General features: G+C 38.7%; 1 pseudogene; it reads right to left on the bottom strand.

Moving 5' to 3' along the window:
- Window positions 1-205: 205 nt before the first annotated feature.
- LOC120187809 lies at window positions 206-7,302 on the bottom strand (annotated as a pseudogene).
- Between the last annotated feature and the right edge of the window lie 17,876 nt (window positions 7,303-25,178).

Raw genomic sequence — 25,178 nt, 5'->3', positions numbered from 1 at the left:
ACAAATGTAGCCAATGTTTAGCAGAACAAATTAACTTTTATTGACGATAGTACACCAACATAAGGAAGAAAGCAACCTTATTCATGACTAATAAAATAAAAATAAAATTTAAGAAACAATGAAATGTAGCCAATGTTTAGCAGAACAAATAACTTTTATTGACGAATAGTACACCAATACATAAGGAAGAAAAGCAACCAATTATTCATGCTGTAAAACTACAGTCGGGTTGCGATTGGTAATTAAATTCATAGACTGATGACAAGTTAATTGGAGGATGGAAAGCGAAGATATAGAGGATAGGATTGGGGGCATTTGGAGGAGAGTCCCAAACCGAGAAATTGAGTTGATCCATTTCTTTGGAATTCTGGGTAATGACGATCCAACACATCTTTCAAGCTTTCAGTTGTATTCACCCATTCAAACCCCTTCTTTGTGTATGTTTCCTATTGAAATCGCTTGTGAAGAACCTATGCTTCCAGCCTCCTGCAATATTCATATCATCCAATTCATGTTATTCAACTTTTCCCAGAAATATATTGGGATACAAGTACACAATTAACATACTAGATGCCATGAGTAGGAAGACAATAAAAGCTGTCTCACTTATGGCAAAACCTTTGGTCTTCTTCTCTGACATTAGACCCCCATTAAGTTCAGTTGTTCACATCATCTCCATAAACTTCCTTCAGAACTTCAATGACTTCTTTGTCTTCAGTCAAATCTTCCCATTTTATACCTTGTTGGATCATAAACTTGATCCATTATGGGAGCCTAAACCCAAACCCAAACTAAATTGATGTCATTACTTACATCATTTAATTAAAAATGTCATTGCTTATATCATTTAAGTAATGATGTCATTGCTTACATCATTTAAGTAATGATGTCATTGCTTACATCATTTAAGTAATGATGTCATTGCTTACATCAATTTAGTTAGGTGAGAGTTAGATTTGTTGAATTTGTAATGGTTTAAATTAGTTTATTTGTGTGGTGTAGGATTGTTCTTGAGTAGTAAATACCCCTTCCCATTTTAGTTTTAAGCATCAAGAAAATTAAGAGCTTCTAAGTGAGTGAAGAAGCAAAGTCTTATAAGAGTGAGTTGTAGTTCTTGTTTTGAGTGAGAGTGCTCTTGTAATTTGTTTGAGTTTCAATAAAAGTTGTTTGTGTGAGTGTTTATTTCCAACAAGTGGTATCAGAGCGAGTTGGAAAGATCCAAGGTTTTTTCGGCGTTCCGGATTCATTCGTGCAATCGAATTTTACAAATCTCATTATATTGAGAGATATGGCAAATGGTATGGCACCATTCCAAGTTCCGACACTCAACAACAACACTACGACAATTGGAGTATCAAATGAAGGCACTTCTTGGATCACAAGATGTGTGATATCATAGAGAAAGTCTATAACGAGATTATAGATGATGTTGTTGTTACTCTTACACCAGATCAAAAGACAACTTTGAAGGATTCAAGAAAAGAGAAGAATGCTCTCTACCTCATCTACCAAGCATTAGATGATGATGGTTTTGAAAAGATTTCAAGTGCAAGCTCTAGCAAGGAAGCATGGGAGAAGCTGCAAACCTCTTACAAAGGATCCGAGCAAGTGAGAAGGTTCGTCTCCAAACATTAGAGGTGAATTCGAATCCTTACACATGAAAGCATCTGAGTCTATTTCAGATTATTTCTCAAGAGGAGTAGCTGTTTCTAATCAATTAAAAAGAAATGGTGAAAAGTTAGAAGATGTGAGGATAATAGAGAGATACTCCGTTCGTTGGATCCTAAATTTGAACACATCGTCGTGACGATTGAAGAAACTAAAGACTTGGAAGAAATGAAGATCGAGCAGCTCCAAGGATCATTGCAAGCATACGAAGAGAAGCATAAGAGAAGCATGAGTTTACTGAGCAACTCCTTAAGCTACAACTCAAGGATATGCATGAGAGCCAGCACAATGATAGAAACCAACGTGGCCAAGGCAGAGGTAGAGGCCACGGACGAGGTGGAAGTCGAGGTCGTGGATGAGGCTGGAATTACAACATAACAATTCCAACAACAACTATGAGAAAGGAGAAAGCTAACACGAGGCCGTGGAAGAATTAATCCAAACTCAAGTGACAAATCTCAAATTCGATGTTATAATTGTCAAAAATTTGGGCATTATGCTTCAGAATATAGAGCTCCCAACAACAAAATTGAGGAGAGGCCAATTACGTGGAGGAAAAGACAGATGGCAAGAAACTCTTCTTCTAGCACGAAAGGAAACTGATGGTGGCCAAGCTAATTCCTGGTATCTTGACAGTGGTGTAAGCAATCACATGTGTGGAATGAAAGACATGTTTGTGAGCTAGACGAGTCAGTAAGCGGAAATGTTTCGTTTGGAGATGATTCCACAATAGCAGTGAAAGGGAGAGGTAACATTCTTATCCATTTGAAAGATGGGAGACATCAATTTATTTCAATGTCTACTATGTCCCAATATGAAAAGTAACATTTTAAGTTTAGGGCAACTGGTAGAGAAGGTTATGATATTCATATGAATAATTATAATCTTTCTATAAAAGATGATAAGAATAACTTCATTGCTAAGTGTCGATGTCAAAGAATAGAATGTTCTTGATCAACATACAAAATGATGTTGCAAAGTGCCTGAAAGCTTGCTACAAAGATGCATCATGGCTTTGGCATCTTTGATTTGGGCATCTGGAGGTCTAGAGCTGTTATCTAAGAAGGAGATGGTGAAAGGACTACTAACATCACCATCCTGACCAGATCTGTGAAGGGTGTCTAGTCGGGAAACATTCAGGAAAGCTTTCCAAAGAGTCAGAGACAAGAGCCAAGAAGCCACTCTAGCTCATCCATACCGATGTGTGGACCGATCAAGCCGAGCTCTCTCGGTAAGTAACTATTTTCTTCTCTTCATTGATTTTTTCAAGAAAACCTAGGTATTTCTTGAAACAGAAGTCAGTTTTTGAAGTCTTCAATAAGTTCAAAGCAGCAGTGGAGAGAGAAGCGGTAGAAAGATCAAAGCCATGAGATCTGATCGAGGTGAATTTACTTCCAGGGAGTTGCAAGAGTTCTGTGAAGCAAATGGAATTCGTCGACCAATGACAGTTCCTAGATCCCCCCAGTAAATGGGTGCAGAAAAAAAGAACAGAACAATCCCGACATGGCACGAAGCATGCTCAAAAGCAAGAACTACCTAAGGAATTTTGGGCGGAGGCAGTACGTGTGCAGTCTACTTGACAAACCGATCTCCAACAAGAAGTGTATGGGGAAGACCGCAAGAAGTATGGAGTGGAAGAAAGCCTGACATTTCCCATTTGAGAACCTTTGGAAGTATAGCCCATGTTCATGTACCAGACGAGAGAAGAAGCTTGATGATAAAGCAAGAGTTTTATCTTCATCGGCTATGCTAATTCGAAGGCTACAAGTTGTACAATCCAAACAATAAGAAGTTTGTGATTAGTCGAGATGTGGTCTTCAACGAAGAAGGAGAATGGATTTTAACTCTCATACAGATGACTTCAATTTCTTTCCTCAGTTTGAAGAAGATGAGCAGACAATGAGGGAACAACTAGATGAATCTCAACAAGAGTTTGCAACTCCCCCACTTCACCAAATCAACCACTCAAGAGACTCATCACCTTCGTCATCGTCAAGTGGAGTCAAAGTGAAAGAGTTGTGCAACGCACAGAAGCCTTAGAGATCTCTATGAGGTAACTGAACGACAAGATAATCTTACATTATTTTTTCTTTTTGTCGATTGTGAACCAGTGAGCTTTCAAGAAGCTGTACAAGAAAAGAAATGGAGAGATATGATGGATGAAGAATCAAGGCCATCGAGAGAATGACATGGGAAATTACCTCACTTCCTAAGGGACATAAGGCGATAGGTGTCAAATGGGTGTACAAAACAAAGCAAAACGCCAAGGAGATTGAAAGGCACAAGGCGAGGCTAGTTGCTAAAGGCTATAGTCAAAAGGCTGGAATTGACTATGATGAGGTATTTGCTCCTGTTGCTCGATTGGAGACTATCAGACTAATCATTTCTGGCAGCTCAAAACAAGTGGAAGATACAACAGATGGATGTAAAGTCTGCCTTCCTAAATGGAGTTCTTGAAGAGGAAGTTTACATTAGCAACCATCAGGCTATGAAGTCAAGGGCACGAAGACAAGGTGTTGAAGTTGAAGAAGGCTCTTTACGGGCTAAAACAAGCACCAAGGGCATGGAATAGCCAAATCGACAAGTACTTCCAAGAGAATGGCTTCAACAAATGTCCCTACGAGCATGCTCTATATCAAGATCAAAGATGAAGATATTTTGATCGTGTGCCTCTACGGATGATTTGATCTTCACTGGAAGCAACCCAAGCATGTTTAATGAATTCAAGGATGTGATGATGAAAGAATTCGAGATGATAGACATGGGCTCATGGCGTACTACCTTGGCATTGAAGTTAAGTAACAAAATGATGGAATTTTCATTTCACAGGAAAGCTATGCAAAGGAGATACTGAAGAAGTTCAAGATGGAGAACTGTAAGCAACACCGGCAGAATACGGGATCAAGATGACCAAACATGAAGAAGGTGAAAGTGATCCAATTCTTCAAAAGTTTGGTAGGAAGTCTACGCTATCTAACTTGCACGACCCGATATTCTTCACGCAGTTGGATTGGTTAGTCGCTGCATGGAATCTCCAACAACCACCCATTTTAAAGCCGCAAAGAGAATTCTTCGCTATCTGAAAGGTACAATTGACTTTGGCTTGTTCTATTCAGTTTCTAATGATTACAAGCTTGTTGGATATAGCGACAGTGATTGGGGTGGAGACATAGATAATCGAACGAGCACTACTAGATTCGTATTTTTCATGGAGATATTGCATTCACATGGATGTCAAAGAACAACCGATTGCCACATTATCCACTTGTGAATCAGAATATGTTTCTGCTACCTCATACGTCATACAATTTGGCTTAGAAATCTGAAGGAGATAGGTTTGATACAAGAAGAGCCTACCAAGGTTATGTCGACAACAAGTCAGCCATTGCCTTAGCGAAGAATCCAGTATTCCATGATCGAAGCAAGCACATTGATATTCGCTACCACTATATAAGGGAGTGTTGCAAGAAAAGATGAAGTTGAATACGTGAAGTCACAAGATCAAGTTGCTGATATTTTTACCAAGCCACTGACAGCGAAGACTTCTTAAGATTAAAGAACCTACTAGGGGTCACGAGATCAAGTTTAAGGGTGGGTGTTGGATCATAACTTGATCCATTGAGAGCCTAAACCCAAACCCAAACTAAATTGATGTACTTATCATTTAATTAAGATGTCATTGCTTACATCATTTAAGTAATGATGTCATTGCTTACATCAATTTAGTTAGGTGAGAGTTAGATATTTGTTGAATTTGTAATGGTTTAAATTAGTTTATTTGTGTGGTGTAGGATTGTTCTTGAGTAGTATAAATACCCCTTCCCATTTTAGTTTTAAGCATCAAAAAAATTAAGAGCTTCTAAGTGAAGAAGCAAAATCTTATAAGTGAGTTGTAGTTCTTGTTTTTGAGTGAGAGTGCTCTGTAATATTTGTTTGAGTTTCAATAAAAGTTGTTTGTGTGAGTGTTTTATTTCCATACCTTGCAACTTTCCTCTCCCTGTCTCTGTAAACTGCATCATTGATATAAAATTGGATTAAATTTTCACGTGTTTGCTTAATGAATTCATGGATTATAGATTTCCAGTTCAAGACGGGTTTTTTTTACTTTCAAGAGCTGCCAAATCTACATGGTCAGGCCTGTCTTTGCCATCAACATCATGGTACAAGTCTCGAAGCCAGGCATGATAGTTCCAAAGCTCCAATCCACCACAAGCTTGATGGCCCATTGAAACAAATTGCCTGATGAATCCAATTTGTGAAAAGTTTTTTCTCCTTTATGGCCAATCAGATCAGGCATAGGAACCCTGCATTTGCCGATTACAAAATAAATATTTAGTATGGAGCCATAGTTTTCTCCTTAATGACCTATCATATCAGAAAACAATGTCTTGTAAGCTTACTCCTTGAGCAATGGTGGAGATTTGTTAGGTCCAGGAGCGACATTGGTGTTTCTGAGAAGGAGTCAGGTAAAAGCTGGTGCATCCGATAGACGCTGGTAAATTCCTCAGTCAAAGAGTAAGGAACACCATGATTAACAGGCTTTCTTAGACCAACTAAACCTCCCAAGGAGGCATCCCCAACGTGCCCAAATGTGTCCTTGAATTTCTTTCCCAATAACCCATACCTGTGACAAGTTTTATAGAGGTCAAATCCCAACAATAGAGGTCACTAAAATTTTACCACTTTAAAGGATTTACCAGTTAGCAAGCATTGCAGCAAGCAACATATCATTTTTGAGAAGCTCCACTGTCCAATCAATGGTATGGATCTTTGCAATCACAGCAGAAGTTACAAGCCTCGCGTGTCGGTACAACTCTTCATCATTCAAATCAGGGTGTTCCTTCTAAAATTATGTTTCTAAGAATAATTTAGTATAATTCTTAATATAAGCTATATATCCTGTGAAAATGGAATCTAAAAGAATACCTTAAGAGCATCACAAACAGCATTGTTCTTTAATGAAAAGAGCCTGCAATGCCGAGACGCCGGCCCAGCTATTTCGAATGTCTCCTGATATGGAGATCCCATCTTCATCGTGTTGGAGTAAGCCGTCCTCTGAAATCTTTAACTTCCCATCTCTGAATGTTCTTACCTTTTGTAACCTCTCCTTATTGCTGCCATATATTACACTTCCATCCCTACAAAAATCACTCTTTTCATTATGAAAATCATGCATGCATAATTACTATTACCACCAAGGATATCTAAACTTGCTGTATCCATTTTCATCCATAATGATAATAAAGATTATTACCACCAAGGTGTACGATGTTCTTGGCGCCGGTTTTGATATCGTAGAAACCAGTTGGAAACTGCTGTGTGGGATAAAACTTGAAGGACCTGAGAGGACATTTGTTTGCTACTTGTTTAGGTGCAATCAACTCAGCCTGCAAAATTGTCCAAAAACCAATGTAATTATATATATTATATATATATTATATATTCATGTTAAAATCCAAGTAATTATATATGATTATGGTTTAACCTGCTGGTTGGTGTTCTCCATGTGATCCATCCAATCGTGGATCATAAACTGGATCACGAAGCCGCAATCACATTGAATTGCTTCCCCGTATCTTTGTACTGTGTTCGTTCCAATAGTTTTGTAGCCACAACCATTGGATCTGGCTTCATTACTACAAAGTCGTAGGATAGAATCGAATTACATTGTATAAAATTTTAATTTTACATAATTTATGATCATTAATGAGTAAAATAGTCTATTGAGATTAATAATAGAAATGAAAATATTAAGAAGACCAAGATTAACACTTAACTTCATTGAAAGTATTTATGAATCAATTTGAATAAGGTACATGTATGTCACCAATATCACCAATAAACATGGTTGTTTATAAATCATAATATGCTTAATCTTTATGTCATTCATTTCTTTTTATTTAAGTAAATTTTTTTCCTCTCCATAGGTATAAATTGTCCAAAACAATTTCAATAGAATATTTATAACAATATTAATTATTATTTTTTTAAAAAAATAATATTCTTATAAATTTATATCTCGAGTTGGCACTTGAGTCGCCAATTCAATTAAATATTGTATACATATAAATAGGTAATTAAAAACATATCAGATCAAACTAAACTCAAGCCGAATTCAACTTATTTAAAACTTTCTTTTTTATCTAAACTTATTTTTTGGGGCCAATGTTTTTATTGGGATCCTCTCGACTATTGAGAGAGCTTTTGAACTTGGGTAGGTAGTTGATCATCTAAATCAGATTAATTTATTGATTTGTTATTCAATTGAAAATGTTTCTACATGTTAGATATTAGGTATATATTTCATATTAAATAACTATTAAAAATATGATTCTCTCAATTCATATAATTTTCGTATGTAGCGCCTTCCAAAATCTCGAAGTAAATCTCGGATCTCGATCAGAAATAATAGACAATGGAACACCATGTAATCAGATAATCTCTGAAATACAATCTCGCCATCTTGTCCAAATAATTACCCGCACATGAATGAAGTGAGCTGACTTTGAAAGTCTGTCAACAATCACCCAAAAAATATTTTTTCGAAGGAGTCATAGGTAAACCAGTAACAAAATCCATAGTAATACGCTCCCATTTCCATTTCGGAATCTTGATAGGTTGTAACAAACCTGATGGATGTTGATGTTCTGCCTTAACTTGCTGACAAGTCAAACACCTAGCCACAAATTCGAAATGTCCTTCTTCATGCCGACCCAATGATACCTCTCTCAAATTCCGGTACATCTTATCTCCACCAGGGTGCATAGCATATGGACTACTATGAGCCTCAGTAAGGATAGTCTGCCTCAACTCAGCATCATTAGGCACAATACCGACCTTTGAAGCATAAAACTTCATCCTGATCAAGGGTGTAATCTGAGTTTGTCCCTTGCTCTACTTGCTCTAAAATGGAAAGCAAGGAGCTATCAAGGGGCTGTTTAGCCTTGATCTCATCAACCAAGGTCGGCTTAACTTGCAATTCTGCTAACAAAGTGCCATCGTCATATAATTCTCTTGGCCATTAAAGACCTCAACTCCGATACCGTCTTTCGACTCAAAGCATCCGCTACAATGTTAGCTTTACCAGGGTGATATCAATCATGCAATCATAATCCTTTAGAAGCTCTAACCAGCGACGCTGTCTCAAATTAAGCTCCTTCTGGTCAGAAGATACTTAAGCTCTTATGATCCGTGAAAATGTAACTTCTCTCCATAAGATGTCTCCAATCTTCAAGGCAAAATTACTGCTGCCAACTCCAAATCGTGAGTAGGATAGTTACACTCATGCAGTCGCAGCTGACGGGATGCATAAGCTACCACCTTACTTTCCTGCATTAAAACACAACCAAGTCCTGAATGTGACATCAATATACACTGTAAAATCCTTCCCGGACTCTGGTTGAATCAAAACCGGTGCTTGATTCAAAACCGCCTTTAATTTCTCAAAGCTCTCCTGTTGTGCCTCCCCAGTCAAACGGCACATTCTTCCTTAACAACTTTGTCAAAGAAGAAGCAATGATCTAGAAGCCCTCAACAAAACGTCGATAAACCAGCCAAGCCCAAGAAACTGCGGATCTCAGATACGTTCTTAGTTTCCAATTCATAATAGCCTCTATCTTGCTAGGATCGACCTAAACACCTTGCGCAGAAATAATATACCCCAGAACGACACTTCTTGAAGCCAAAACTCACACTTGCTTAGTTTGGCATATAGACGATGCTCTCTCAAAGTCCGTAGAATGATCTTCAAATGCTCGTCATGCTCTGCCTCAGTATGAGAATAGATCAGAATATCAATGAAGACCACCACAAATTGATCCAAAATGGTCAGAACACTAGATTCATCAAATCCATGAAAGCTGCAGCGTTCGTCAAACCAAAAGGCATCACTAAAATTCATAATGACCATATCTAGTGCGAATGGCCGTTTTTGCAACATCAGATCATTAACTTTCAATTGATAATACCCGAACGAAGATCAATCTTAGAGAATACAGTAGCTCTTCGCAATTGATCAATAAGTCATTAATCCTGGGTAGTTGGTATTTATTCTTGACCATTGTTCAATTTCCGATAGTCAATACATAATCTTAGCGACCCATCCTTCTTTTCACGAACAAACTGGAGCTCCCCATGGCGAAGAACTATGTCGAATAAATCCTCGATCGAATAATTCTTCCAATTGGACCTTCAACTCCTTAATTCTTTTGGAGCCATGCGATAAGGTGCCATAGAAATAGGTGCGATCCCTGATAAGTCTCTATCTCGAACTCTACCTCTCTATCAGAGGTAACCAGGTAACTCCTCTGGAAAGACATCAAGAAACTCGCTAACTGTACGGATCTCTTCGATCGTGGACAATGAACCTTTAGTGTTCAAATACAAGCAATAAAAGTCTCATACCCCTTTCGGATCATACGATCAATTTCCATAGCTGAAACTATATTGGAGAGATAGCCACGCCGTTCACCAATTAACACCACAGTCCGACCATCTGAAGTCTTTATAGTAGCCCGCTTGTATTCGCAATCCAGATTTACCTTGTGTTTATTCAACCAATCCATCCCAAGAATTAGATCGAACTCCTCTAAAGGAAGTTCCATAAGGTCAGCGAGAAAAATTTCTCCCTGAACCTCGAGAGGACAACGCCGAAATACTTTATTCACTAATACCACTTGTCCTACTGGACTCGTAACTGTAACAGTATTTCAGTGTTCTCGATCGGAATCTGACGGTTTCGAGATATCGAGCTCGATACATAGGAGTGAGTGGAGCCATTGTCCAATAATGCAAAGTATGGGGTAGAATAAAGTAAATGTGTAATAACCTCAGGCTCTCTGTCATCACGACGTCTATGGCATAAACCAAAGCTGGCTGTCTAGCCTCAGAAGCTGTTGGCCCTCTATTTTGCTGAGGTCGACTCTACTGTCAGTCCTAGATGCTGTCGAGTCTTTCCTTGACTATGAACTCTAATTGGGGTCTGTACTGTAGTTGCGAACGCACAGGAGTTTGGGTAGCGGTCTGCTCAAACGAAGCTAGCTGAGGACAATCCCTCCGATAATAACCACTAGATCCACACTGATAGCAAAGACCCATCTTCTTACGATACTCTCCTGTGCGTTGTTTACCATAATACAAAGGGGCCCATTATAATATGACGAGGAACCGCCTCGACTGACAGCTAAAGGTGAGGATCTGCAGGCCTCAAACGTGTATTGCTTCTCTAAGGGGCCAAAGTACGAGTCCTCTTCCTAGACTGTGCTGATGACTCAACATGGCCTGAAAATTTCTTAGATTGTTCTTGATCAACACGCTTTCTACCAGAAGCTAAACCTCCACCTTTTCCACATCTTTGGCTCTGCCCACCAGCACATCAATATCTCATCCTGATGGGTTACAACTTGCCTACGCAGCTCGTATTTGAGTCCAAGGGCAAATTTACGACATCAATCTCTCTCCGTAGGTACCACTGAATCCATACTTCAGTAACTTCAGTAACTCGATCTCATATTCAGAAACATCATATCTCCCTGAATCAGGTCTTGAAATTGTTGTCGTCTCTGAGCTAAGTAGCGCTCTCCCAGAAATGGCTCCGAAAGCGATCCTTAAGAAATTCCAGGTCAAACGATCGGTAGGAACACTACTAGTCCTGACTCCCACCAAGTGTAGGCATTACCATAACATCGCCACAGCACCCTGATATCTCTTAGTTGAGTCTAAACCCAACTGATCCATGCATCTCTCTGTATCCTGGAGCCAATCTTCAACTTCAGTAGGAGCCACCAATCTGTCCCCCAAAGTTCTAACTCCATTGGCAATCAAAGTCTGTGAAATAGGAACCTCCGATACAACACCAGTAGCTCTGACTGCTCCCTGTATCAACTGCAGAAATTGACTACCAAAATTCTCACCCAAAGCAACTCCGGTAGACTCTGACTCAATATCGGTCGCTCTTATGATCGGTGTAGTCATGCCAATACCAGCGGTAGAAGGCAGATTCGTTGGGTCGTATGACAGGATCACCTATCGGAGGTGGGAGATCTACTCGTATCTCATCAATCGGATCTGCAAATCTACCACTCGACCTCGTCCACGGCTAGTTCGACGACCACGTTTAGCACTCATTTGATAGATCTCAAGTTTACTACAGAAGATAAAACTTTGGGTTAGATAAGCACTTGGAGTCTCGAACATAATTTAAAATCTTAATAATTTTGTGACATGCCTTTATAACTTGTTTTGTAAAATATTTCAAAACCGTATTTTCAATATGGACTCATACACGGTCCGAGAGTTAAAAACCAAAAGCTCTGATACCAATAAATGTAACCCCCTAGGCCCGGCCTATGCGTTTCGACTAAGTCCAGTGGATCACAAAGACATTTTCCAAACCGTTATCCAATCAATGTAAAATCACATTATTCATGACATGAAATTATAATAAATTATACTATTAAAACTCAACTCTTAAATATAAAACCAATCAGTAATAAATTAATTTTAAACATATCTTAAAAATGAAACAATGATAAACTGAATAATAGCAAAGAATCATCATTATAAAATCCAATACTTTAAAATAGGTCCATGTCACCAGAATAAAGTCAACTTGCAAAATAAAAACATTACAATCTGATTTACTTCAAGAAATATGTTGATCCTCCAAGTGCTCGAACGAGGTATCTAACCAACAATATCTAAAAGGGGAAAACATTTTCGAAAGGTGAGCTAGGCTCAGTGTGTCCCAACATTTCCATAAAATCAAAATAGTACAAATCATAGTCCAGTAAATCTCACAAATTCGTAAAAGAGTTTAACTTTTGAAATCATAGTTTAAACCTTTTTCTGGTACACCATCAGTAGTTCCCAAAATTATTTTCCATATAGCTTACTTTATGCACATAGCAAAAAGAAAGCCAACTTAAGGATAGGCTATGAAGCTTGTATCCTTAAGCCCAAGTCAATAAGTCCATATAGCTTACCCTAAGCACACAGCAAAGGAAAGCCGACCTAATGAAACATCTTGGGGCCCTCAAGAGTCACATTAGGCCCATTTAGCTTGATCAGAGCTATTCCATCGTAATTCAATTCCAAAATTCAATTGCACCGTGACATAAATTCCATAAATCCAAAACATGGTAAATACCATTTCAAAACAAAAATTAGATAGCAGCCATATTCCATAAATTGTCACATTAAATTGGTGCATCCATAAAACAATAACCAATGAATTCGGTGTACCACATATTAAAACCAATAAACAGTTCATAATAATAGGGAACACACTCGACAATAGGTTCAAATAGCAAATCTACTGATTGCTGGTTTCACCACGCTCTGCTACAGTTTTCGAATGGGTGAATACTGGCACACGTGGTTTAACTGGTCTAGAAGAGCTGGGTCGAGCTGTCGAATGATCCGGAGAGTCTCTTGTACCTTCAAACAATAATAATTAATCAGCCCCAAATCTTATTATTGTTCAAAGCTAGAATTCTTAAGTATATAAGCATTTTTCGGGTTGACTATCAATTTTGGGTATTTCGAGTCTGAATTTGGCCAAACATTGCGGAATCGGAATCAGGACGTCGAAAAACATAAGGTATGACTTTTCAAAAATTTAGATTCTTGGTCAAAGTCAAAGTCAACCACTTTAACCATCGATTTGGAGGTCTCCGGCTTCGAATTTGATGAAGCGGAGTGGAAACGGATTCGGCGTCGAAAACTATCAGGATAGGTATACTTGGAAAACATTAACGGTCATTTAATGCTCGGTCAAAGCCATTTTAAGTTTTGGTCAAGAAAGTCAACGGTCAACGGTCGGGTCAGGTCGGGTCGGTCGGTTCAGACCAGTTCAAACCGGTCGGAACCGGTCAAACCGGTTGAAAACTGGTCAAACCAGTTTTCCAGCAATTCACTCTCCTTGCGGCGGCGCATGTGTGTGAGGACTCCTCCAATGGCCTAAAAATTCCGGAAAAATTTCTAAAATTATTTTGAGCGATTCGAGATACTTACAACGATCGGTTCAAATTTTTGAACGCGGAGAGCTCGAATTTCAACTCGGCCGAATCTTTGACTGTTCCACCTCCTCACGCGCCGCCGTCCACGGCGAACAAAGTTGACACCGATGGACTCGAAACGGCACAAGGAACACGTGGTGCATGAGGTGTCGAAAACCGATCAACGATCGGAGATAAATTTAAGATTTTCTCGGCGGTAGTGCTAAATAAACGTCGAGACTTTGACTCGAAATTCACGTCGTTTGGCAGCGTTTCACTATAATTGATTTACTGGGTTTTTTCATGGGTCGAAGATGAACGACGGTGGTTTCAATTTTACGATTGGAGTCAAACGACTTCAGAATCAGACTTGGAAGTAAGAGTACGGGAGGAGAAAAACTTAAGCAATTTAACATTTGTGGTTTCTGATTTGAACCAGAAACACGCTTAAATCACCAAAGATGCCGACACTTTTAGGATAAATTTAGGGCTTGGTCCCTGAATTTCCTTTAACTCTAAAACAAGTTCCAAGTTTAAAATCTTTCGATTTAGTCCCCAAAATTTACCAATTTTCACAATTAACCTCCAATTTCAATTTAATATTATTCTAAATTTTTCCGGGTTGTTACAATTCTCCCCCTCTACAAGAAATTTCGTCCTCGAAATTTACCTTATGAAAATAGATGAGGAAATTGAGTCCCATTGACTCCAATGTCTCCCAAGTAGCTTCTGAGGGGCTACGATTACTCCACTGAACTTTGACCATTGGAATGCGCCTATTCCGAAGAACTCGCTCATCTCTTTCTAAGATCTGATGGGCTCCTCTTCATATGACAAATCAGGTCTCAGCTCTACTTCTTCAACCTGAATAATGTGACCTGGATCTGGATGGTATCTCCTCAACATTGATACATTAAAGACATCATGAATACGACTTAGCTCAGAAAGCAACCTGATATGCAACAGGTCCTACCCTCTTCAAGATACGAATGGTCCAATAAATCTTGGACTCAATTTACCCTTACGCTCGAATCTCAATACTTTCTTCCAGGTGAAACTTTCAAAAAGACCTGATCTAACCTCAACTGTATATCCTTCCTCCTTGATCTGCATAGATTTCTGCCTATCAAATGCTTCTTTCAGACGGTCACGGATCTGACTGTGTCCTCCGTCTCTCGCACTAACTCAGGTCCCAGCATTTCCTATCAAGCAACTCAGTCCAACAGATCGGAGTGCGACATTTACGCCCATAGAGTGCTTCATAAGGTGCCATATGAATGCTGGTCTGATAACTGTTATTGTAAGCAAACTCAGCCAAAGGCAAAAGTTCTCCCAGCTACCATGAAAATCGATTACGCAACCCCGCAACATATCCTCCAGAATCTGAATCACTCTCAGATTGACCATCAGTTTGTGGATGAAAGGATGTGCTATAATCCAATCTTGTTCCCAAGCCGTCTGTAGCGCCTTCCAAAATCTCGAAGTAAATCTCGGATCTCAATCAGAATAATAGACAATGGAACACCATGTAATCGGACAATCTCTGATATATACAATCTCGCAGCTTGTCCAAAGTAAATTTACCCACATAGGAATGAAGTGAGCTGACTTTGAAAGTCTGTCAACAATCACCCAAACTGAATCTTTTTTCGAAGGAGTCATAGGTAAACCAGTAACAAAATACATAGTAATACGCTCCCATTTCCATTCTGGAATCTTGATAGGTTGTAACAAACCTGATGGATGTTGATATTCTGCCTTAACTTGCTGACAAGTCAAACACCTAGCCACAAAATTCGAAATGTCCTTCTTCATGCCGACCCAATGATAACTCTCTCTCAAATTCCGGTACATTATCTCCACCGGGGTGCATAAATATGGACTACTATGAGCCTCAGTAAGGATAGTCTGCCTCAACTCAGCATCATTAGGCACACAATATCGACCTTTGAAGCATAAAACTTCCTCCTGATCAAGGGTGTAATATGAGTTTGTCCCTTGCTCTACTTGCTCTAAAATGGAAAGCAAGGAGCTATCAAGGGGTTGTTTAGCCTTGATCTCATCAACCAAGGTCGGTTTAACTTGCAATTCTGCTAACAAAGTGCCATCGTCATATAAATTCATCTTGGCCATTAATACCTCAACTCCGATACCGTCTTTCGATTCAAAGCATCCGCTACAATGTTAGCTTTACCAGGGTGATAATCAATCATGCAATCATAATCCTTTAGAAGCTCTAACCAGCGACGCTGTCTCAAATTAAGCCTTTCTGGGTCAGAAGATACTTTAAGCTCTTATGATCCGTGAAAATGTAACACTTCTCTCCATAAAGATAGTGTCTCCAAATCTTCAAGTAAAAATTACTGCGACGAAGTCCAAATCGTGAGTAAGATAGTTACACTCATGCGGTCGCAGCTGACGGGATGCATAAGCCACCACCTTACTTTCCTGCATTAAAACACAACCAAGTCCTGAATGACGCATCACTATACACTGTAAATCCTTCACGACTCTGGTTGAATCAACACAGGTGCTTGAGTCAAACCGCCTTTAATTTCTCAAAGCTCTCCTGTTGTGCCTCGCCCCAGTCAACGGCACATTCTTCCTTAACAACTTTGTCAAAGGAGAAGCAATGATCGAGAAGCCCTCAACAAAACGTCGATAATAACCAGCCAAGCCCAAGAAATTGCAGATCTTAGATACGTTCTTAGGTCATTTCCAATTCATAATAGCCCTATCTTGCTGGGATCGACCTGAACACCTCGCAGAAAATAGCCCCAGAACGACACTTCTTGAAGCCAAAACTCACACTTGCTTAGTTTGGCATATAGACGATGCTCTCTCAAAGTCCGTAGAACGATCTTCAAATGCTCGTCATGCTCTGCCTCAGTATGAGAATAGATCAGAATGTCAATGAAGACCACAAATTGATCCAAATATGGTCGGAACACTCGATTCGTCAAATCCATGAAAGCTGCAGGAGCGTTCGTCAAACCAAAAGGCATCACTAAAAATTCATAATGTCTATATCTAGTGCGAATGGCCGTTTTTGCAACATCAGATCCTTTAACTTTCAATTGATAATACCCGAACGAAGATCAATCTTAGAATACAGTAGCTCCTCGCAATTGATCAAATAAGTCATCAACCCTGGGTAGTGGGTATTTATTCTTGACCGTCATCTTGTTCAATTTCCGATAGTCAATACATAATCTTAGCGACCCATCCTTGTTTTTCACAAACGAACTGGAGCTCCCCATGAAGTACTATGCCGAATAAATCCTCGATCTATAATTCTTCCAATTGGGCCTTCAACTCCTTAAGTTCTTTTGGAGCCATGCGATAAGGTGCCATAGAAATAGGTGCAGATCCCGGATAAGTCTCTATCACGAACTCTACTCTCTATCAGGAGGTAAACCAGGCAACTCCTCTCGAAAGACATCAGGAAACTCGCTAACTGTACGGATCTATTCGATCGTGGACAATGAACCTTTAGTGTTAAAATACAAGCAATGAAGGTCTCATACCCCTTCCGGATCATACGATCAATTTCCATAGCTGAAAATATTGGAGAGACAGACGCGTTCACCAATTAACACCACGGTCCGACCATCTGAAGTCTTTATAGTAGCCCGCTGTATTCGCAATCCAGATTTACCTTGTGTTTATTCAATCCATCCCAAGAATTAGATCGAACTCCTCTAAAGGAAGTTCGATAAGATCAGCGAGAAAAATTTCTCCCTGAACCTCGAGAGGACAACGCTGAAATACTTTATTCACTAATACCACTTGTCCTACTAGACTCGTAACTGTAACAGTATTTTAGTGTTCTCGATCGGAATCTGAAGGTTTGAGATATCGAGCTCGATACATAGGAGTGAGTGGACCCATTGTCCAATAATGCAAAGTATGGGGCAGAATAAATAGTAAATGTACCTAATAACCTCAGGCTCATCTCTGTCATCACGACGTCTAGTGGCATAAACCAAAGCTGGCCTAGCCTCAGAAGTTGTTGGCCCTCTATTTGTTGAGGTCAGGCTCTACTGTCTGTCCTGGATGCTGATCCTCGAGTCTTTCCTTGACTACGATCTCTAATTGGGGTCTGTACTGTAGTTTGCGAACGCACAGGAGTTTGGTAGCGGTCTGCTCAAACGAAGCTAGCTGAGGACAATCCCTCCGATAATAACCACTAGATCCACACTGATAGCAAAGACCCATCTTCTTACGACACTCTCCTGTTTGTTGTTTACCACAATACTCACAAAGGGGCCCATTATAATATGACGAGGAACCGCCTCGACTGACAGCTAAAGGTGAGGATGCTGCAGGCCTGAAACGTGTATTGCTCTGAGGCCAAAGTACGAGTCCTCTTCCCGGACTGTGCTGATGACTCAACAGGGCCTGAAAATTTCTTAGATCGTCTTGATCAACACGCTCTCTACCAGAAGTTAAAACCTCCCCTTCCGTATCTTTGGCTCTGCCCACCACACATCAAATATCTCATCCTGATGGGTTACAACTTGCCTACGCTCGTATCTGAGTCCAAGGGCAAATTTACGACATCAATCTCTCTCCGTAGGTACCATACTGAATCCATACTTCAGTAACTTCAGTAACTCGATCTCATATTCAGAAACAATCATGTCTCCCTGAACCAGGTCTTGAAACTGTTATCGTCTCTGAGCTAAGTAGCGCTCTCCCAAAAAACGACTCCGAAAGCGATCCTTAAAGAAATTCCAGGTAAACGATCAGTAGGAACACTACTGGTCACTAACTCCCACCAAGTGTAGGCATTACCATCTAACATCGCCACAGCACCCTGATATCTCTTAGTTGAGTCTAAACCCAACTGATCCATGCGTCTCTCTGTATCCTGGAGCCAATCCTCAGCTTCAGTAGGAGCTCCACCAATCTGTCCCCAAAAGTTCTAACTCCATTGGCAATCAAAGTCTGCGAAATAGGAACCTCTGATACAACACCAGTAGCTCTGACTGCTCCCTGTATCAACTGCAGAAATTGTCTACAAAAATTCTCATCCAAGCAACTCCGGTAGACTCTGACTCAATATCGGTCGCTCCTATGATCGGTGTAGTCATGCCAATACCAGCGGCAGGAGGCAGATTCGTTGGGGTCGTAGGAGCAGGATCACCTATCGGAGGTGGGGGATCTACTCGTATCTCATCAATCGGATCTGCAAATCTAGCCACTCGACCTCGTCCACGGCTAGTTCGACGACCACGTTTAGCACTCATTTTGATGGATCTCAAGTTTACTACAGAAGATAAAACTTAGGGTTAGATAAGCACTTAGAGTCTCGAACACAATTTAAAAATCTTTATAATTTTGTGACATGGCCTTTATAACTTGTTTTGTAAAATATTTCAAACCGTATTTTCAATATGGACTCATACACGGTCCGAGAGTTAAAAACCAAAAGCTCTGATACCAATAAATGTAACCCCCTAGACCCAGCCTATGCGTTTCGACTATCTAGGGATCACAAAGACATTTCCAAAACCGTTATCCAATCATGTAAAATCACATTATTCATGACATGAAATTATAATAAATTATACTATTAAAACTCAACTCTTAAATATAAAACCATCAGTAATAAATTAATTTTAAACATATCTTAAAAATCAAAACCATGATAAACTGAATAGTAATAGAAAAGAATCATCATTATAATCCAATATTTTAAATAGGTCCATGTCACCAGAATAAAGTCACTTGCAAATAAAAACATTACAATCTGATTTACTTCAAGAAATATGTTGATCCTCCAAGTGCTCGAACCGAGATATCTAACCAACAGTATCTGAAAGGGGAAAACATTTTCGAAAGGTGAGCTAGGCTTAGTGTGTCCCACATTTCCATAAATCACAATAGGTACAAATCATAGTCCAGTAAATCTCACAAATTCGTAAAGAGTTTAACTTTTGAAAATCATAGTTTAAACCCTTTTCTGGTACACCATCAGTAGTTCCCAAAAATTTTCCATATAGCTTACTTATGAACAAAGCAAAAAGAAAGCCGATTAAGGATAGGCTATGAAGCTTTATCCTTAAGCCCAAGTCAATAAGTCATATAGCTTACCCTAAGCACACAGCAAAGGAAAGCCGTCCTAATGAAACATCTTGGGGCCCTCAAGAGTCACATTAGGCCCATTTAGCTTGATCAAGCTATTCCATCGTAATTCAATTCCAAAATTCAATTGCACCGTGACATAAATTCCATAAATCCAAAAAATGGTAATCATATACCATTCAAAACAAAAATTAGATAGCAGCCATATTCCATAAATTGTCACATTAAATTGGTGCATCCATAAAACAATAACCAATGAATTCGGTGTACCACATTAAAACCAATAAAACAGTTCAGTAATAAGTAGGGAACACACCTCGACAATAGGTTCAAATAGCAATCTACTGATTGCTGGTTTCACCACGCTGCTACAGTTTTCGAACGGGTGAATACTGGCACACGTGGTTTAACTGGTCTAGAAGAGCGGGTCGAGCTGTTGAATGATCCGGAGAGTCTTGTACCTTCAAACAATAATAATAATCAGCCCCAAATCTTATTTAATTGTTCAAAGCTAGAATTCTTAAGTATAAAGCATTTTCGGGTTGACTATCAATTTGAGGTATTTCGAGTCTGAATTGGCCAAACAGATTGCGGAATCGGAATCAGGACGAAAAACATAAGGTATGACTTTCTGAAAATTCAGATTCTTGGTCAAAGTCAGAGCAACCATTTTGACCGTCGATTTGGAGGCCTTCGGGTTCGATTTGATGAAACGGAGTGAAACGGATTCGGCACGTCGAAAACTATCAGGATAGGTATACTCAGAAAAGATTAACGGTCGTTTAATGCTCGGTCGAAGCCATTTTAAGTTTTGGTCAAAGGAAGTCAACGGTCAACGGTCGGGTCGGGTCACGGTCGGGTGGTGGGTCAGACGGTCAAACCGGTCGGAACTGGTCAAATTGGTCAAAACCGGTTGAAAACCGGTCAAACCGAATTTCCAGCAGTTCACTCTCCTTGCGGCACTTGCGTGAGACTCCTCCGGTGGCCTAAAAATTCCGGAAAATTTCTAAAAATTTTGAACAATTTCCGGCGGACTCGAAACGCACAAGGAACACGATGGTGCAGGAGGTGTCGAAAATCGATCAACGATCGGAGATGAATTTAAGATTTTCTCGGCGGTAGTGCTAAATAAACGTCGAGACTTTGACTCGAAATTCACGTCGTTTGGCAGCGTTTCGCTATAATTGATTTACTGGGTTTGTTCATGGGTCGAGATGAACATGACGGTGGTTTCAATTTTACGATTGGAGGTCGAACGACTTCAGAATGGACTTGGAAGTAAGAGTACGGGAGGAGAAAAACTTAAGCAATTTAACATTTGTGGTTTCTGATTTGAAACCAGAAACACGCTTAAATCACCAAAGCTGTCGACTTTAGGATAAATTAGGGCTTGGTCCCTGAATTTCCTTTAACTCTAAAACAAGCTCCAAGTTTTAAAATCTTTCAATTAGTCCCAAATTTACCAATTTTCACAATTAACCTCAATTTCAATTAATATTATTCTAAATTTTTCGGGTAGTGTAATTCGTGAACAAAAGTGAGAATACAATTCTGGAAAAAACATTCTCCTTGGTAATGTAAGATTCCTAGAACCAAACGCTCCTTAGAGAAATATTGTAAACAATTTAAAAATTATTTATTTAAATCAAAATATTTAGGGAATATGAATTTTTACAATATTCAATAAAATCTTTTGCTGACAATAATTTTATTCAAAGGCATCTTCTGTTGCTAGGTGAGAGAGATTCTCTTGTAATTATAAGTTTTCGCAAGTTGTTGGTAATTTTATGTTAAAATTATAATAAGCAAAAAAATATTTAAAAAAAATAACTAAAGAAACATGTAAGAAAACAAATAGAATAAAAATATGAAACAAACTAATAGTGTTTACAGTTATCTTTTAAGATTATCGACAACTAACGATAATTTTTATTAATTTGAGATATAAAGTAATATTTATTTAAAGATAACCTAATATATGACATAATTTTTAGTTCTAGGACACCCCAATGTTAAGACAAATCTAGTATACTTAATGAATTCTAAGTAGGAAAGACAATCTAATGTAAAATGAGTGAATGAAATTCTTGACGGGATGAATCTACCTTAAGGGGGCATTTGGTTCAGGTTATCTTGGATTACTGGCATTTGGATTGCAAACATTCCCAATCCCGGTAATAAGTTATTCCCAACAATGATTTTGCGGGCTTATTACCGGAAATGTGATTCCCTCTTCCTTTAGGTATTGTTACATTCCCGTGTTTTGAACTAAAATACAAATTTATCCTTAAACTATTTTAGATTTACAAAAAAGTCCATAATTAGAATTTTATATGAAGTTTAAGGGTTAAAATAAAATTTTACCCTTTCATTAAACCTATTTATCTTTTCAATTTTGTTAAAAAAATTATATAAATTTTATGAATTTAAAATTTTTAAAGAAAATATAAATTAATTAGTAGAATTATAGTAGAATTCAACTTGTTAAAAAATAAATATATAATAAATATATGGTAAATATACATTAATAATTTTTTATTCATTTAGCCAATCACTGTAATCTTACATTTTTCCTAAACAAATTAAACATAACAATACAACATTCTCAATAATGTGTTAAATAATGTTACATTCCGATAATTCTATTTCTGTCGATAATTTTATATTCAGTGAACCAAACATACCCTAATAGTGAAGTGTTTCGTTGTTATCTTCATCTTATGGAGCCTAAGTATGACAGGAAATTGTGATAACATTTTAAAAGACAACTATTCAAAATAGTACAACTGTGTATACGTGGCATAATTTGGTTTATATGGGATCACATGTTTAAACATTTAACCCTCGATTCTTTCGCTATCACATCCGATTCAGATTACAGCACCATACTTTTTTTATTAACAATGTATATTATTTAAACTCAAACGTGGTTATATATTATATTATACTCCTCATCTGACAACTTATTACATATAGTTTGGGTGGTTGAAATTTGTTTAGTTTATTTTGTCCTTATCGTAGCATCATGCTCAATCGTCACAGCCCCTTTGTAGTTGCTATTGAATTTTTGATTTAACAAATGCCTCATCTTCTTCATTTCTCAAATACCACACACACATATATATGATTTACATACCTGCTGAATATTTTTATGCTGGCAGCAGTTATACTGACTTGCCTTGTTGTCACATTCTCCCTAACAACCAAATAACAACCTATTTGCTATTTATTGCTATTCACGTAATAGTTAACATTCTCCCTACTGTCTATGGACTCCAAAACTTCACAATAGAATTTGAGATTGCAGCGAAACAAAGAAATAAGCCCGAGACAAAGACTTAGTGAATCCATCAGCTTTTTGATGTTGAGCAGGAATATAATTGACCCGAACTTTATCAGCAGCACTTCTCCCGAATAAAATGGAGGTCTAATTCAACATGTTTCGACCGAGAATAAAACAGGATTGACACTCATCGCTATCGCACTCGTATTATCACTCCAAACGACGGACTGCTTGAGGATGAAATTCCCATATCTGTCAACAAGGCTTGAATACAAACAACATCGGCCACCGTTAATGCATGATATTCAACCTCATTAGTCGACCGAGAGATTGACCTTTGAAGCTTGGAACCCAAGACACGAGATTACCTCAAGAAAAACACAAAACCCGGATTCGAACGACGATCATCAACATTGCTTGCCCAATCGACATTCACAAAAGCTTACAAGTGTAGACCCAATCCTGTCTTTTGAAACACTAGACCATAATCAAGTGTCCCACACAATAACGCAAAATGCGTTTCACAGCCACCCAATGTTGAGTACGAGGCACATGCATGTAGTGAGCTACACGGTTGACACTACGCAATATCGGGTCGTATGATTTAAATAGAAGGGCTCCAACAATGCTCCTATATAATTGAACATCTTGTAACGGGTTCCCTCATCTTTACTTAGCTTCGGAGATGGCCATCGATGTTGGAACTGGATGAGCATCACGCATGTCAGTACGTTCTAATAATTCAAGAATAAACTTCTTTTGTCGTAAATAAGCGAATGAGTCGTCCGTTGAACTTCAAGCCCCATAAAATAATAAGTCCCCCAAATCTCTTTGAGAGAATTCTTGACTCAATTGCGATATAACGCTTTCAACTTCAGTCCCATATTGCCCCGTAACTATGATATCATCGACATAAACGAGAACATGGGTGAAAGACTTCCCTAAGCAATGAATGAACAAGAAGGCATCAGCTTGTGTCCCATGAAACCTAATTCGACCAAGAAAAGCACATAGTTTCGCATACCAACTTCGTGGTGCTTGTTTAAGTCCATACAATGCCTTTTCAAGTTTGCAAACAAGTCGTGTGCCATCAACAGAAAGCTGTTCAAACCTGGGAGGTTGCACCATGAACACCTCCTCTCGTAAGTCCCCATTAAGAAATGCATTATTCACGTCAACCTGTCGTAATTTCCACCCATTCATTACATCTAAGGACTAAATAACATTTACTTTGGAAGGTCTGATAACTGGGCTGAATGTATCATTAAAGTCTTGTCCCAGAATTTAAGTGAAACCTTTCACTACTAAACGATCCTTATACCTTGCAACAGACCCATCAACATTTTTCTTGATCCGGAATAGCCACTTACATCCGATTATCGTTCGACCAGGAGGTAGTGACACCACCACCATGTACCCTTATCAATTAGAGCATTATATTCAGCCATGACAACATCTTTCCACACAGGAGACATCAAAGTTTGTTCAATAGAAACTGATTCTTCATCATTAATTACAGCTTAAATCAAGAAGACATTGGGTTTAAAGATCCATCCTTGCTTCTCGTAACCATATGAATATTGAAGAGGGACGAGAGGCAATACCAGGAAGAGCAATTGAAACACCATGTTCGAATTATTATCGTGGGAAGTCATTTGAAGAGCTGAATCTGCAGCAACAGTGGAGTGGTCAGGAACACGCAAATCACCAGAATTGTCAGTTCGTCTAGGAGAGACTGTGTGTTCAGGATCCATTTTATCACGGATGTAACTTCAGCAGAATTCATCGTTCGTTCATCTATGATAGAGCTATGGTACGAGAAGTAGATGACTCATTTTCACAATGGTGCAACGTTAACACGGTGGGATAGCTTGATTACTTAGCACCTTGTTGATTCCATGTACAACATCATAGTTACAACGGTTGGAAATCATTGTAGGAAATGGATGAAAGCAGTAGCTTGACCTGTAAATGGGAAAATATTCTTATCAAACTGCACATGCGAGAAATATATTCGACCTCCAGGTCAGACAAAGATAACCCTCATATGAACACTATGTCCAAGAAAGTACATGCTTGTGATCGATACTCAAATTTGTAGATTGAAACGAACGAAGTCACAGAAAACATAACAACCAAAA

Source organism: Hibiscus syriacus, unplaced genomic scaffold (genome assembly GCF_006381635.1).
Source record: "Hibiscus syriacus cultivar Baekdansim isolate YM2019G1 unplaced genomic scaffold, ASM638163v2 tig00113726_pilon, whole genome shotgun sequence".
Taxonomy (NCBI): domain Eukaryota; kingdom Viridiplantae; phylum Streptophyta; class Magnoliopsida; order Malvales; family Malvaceae; genus Hibiscus; species Hibiscus syriacus.
Note: the sequence above shows the minus strand (reverse complement) of the source record. Positions and strands in the feature narration are given on the sequence as shown.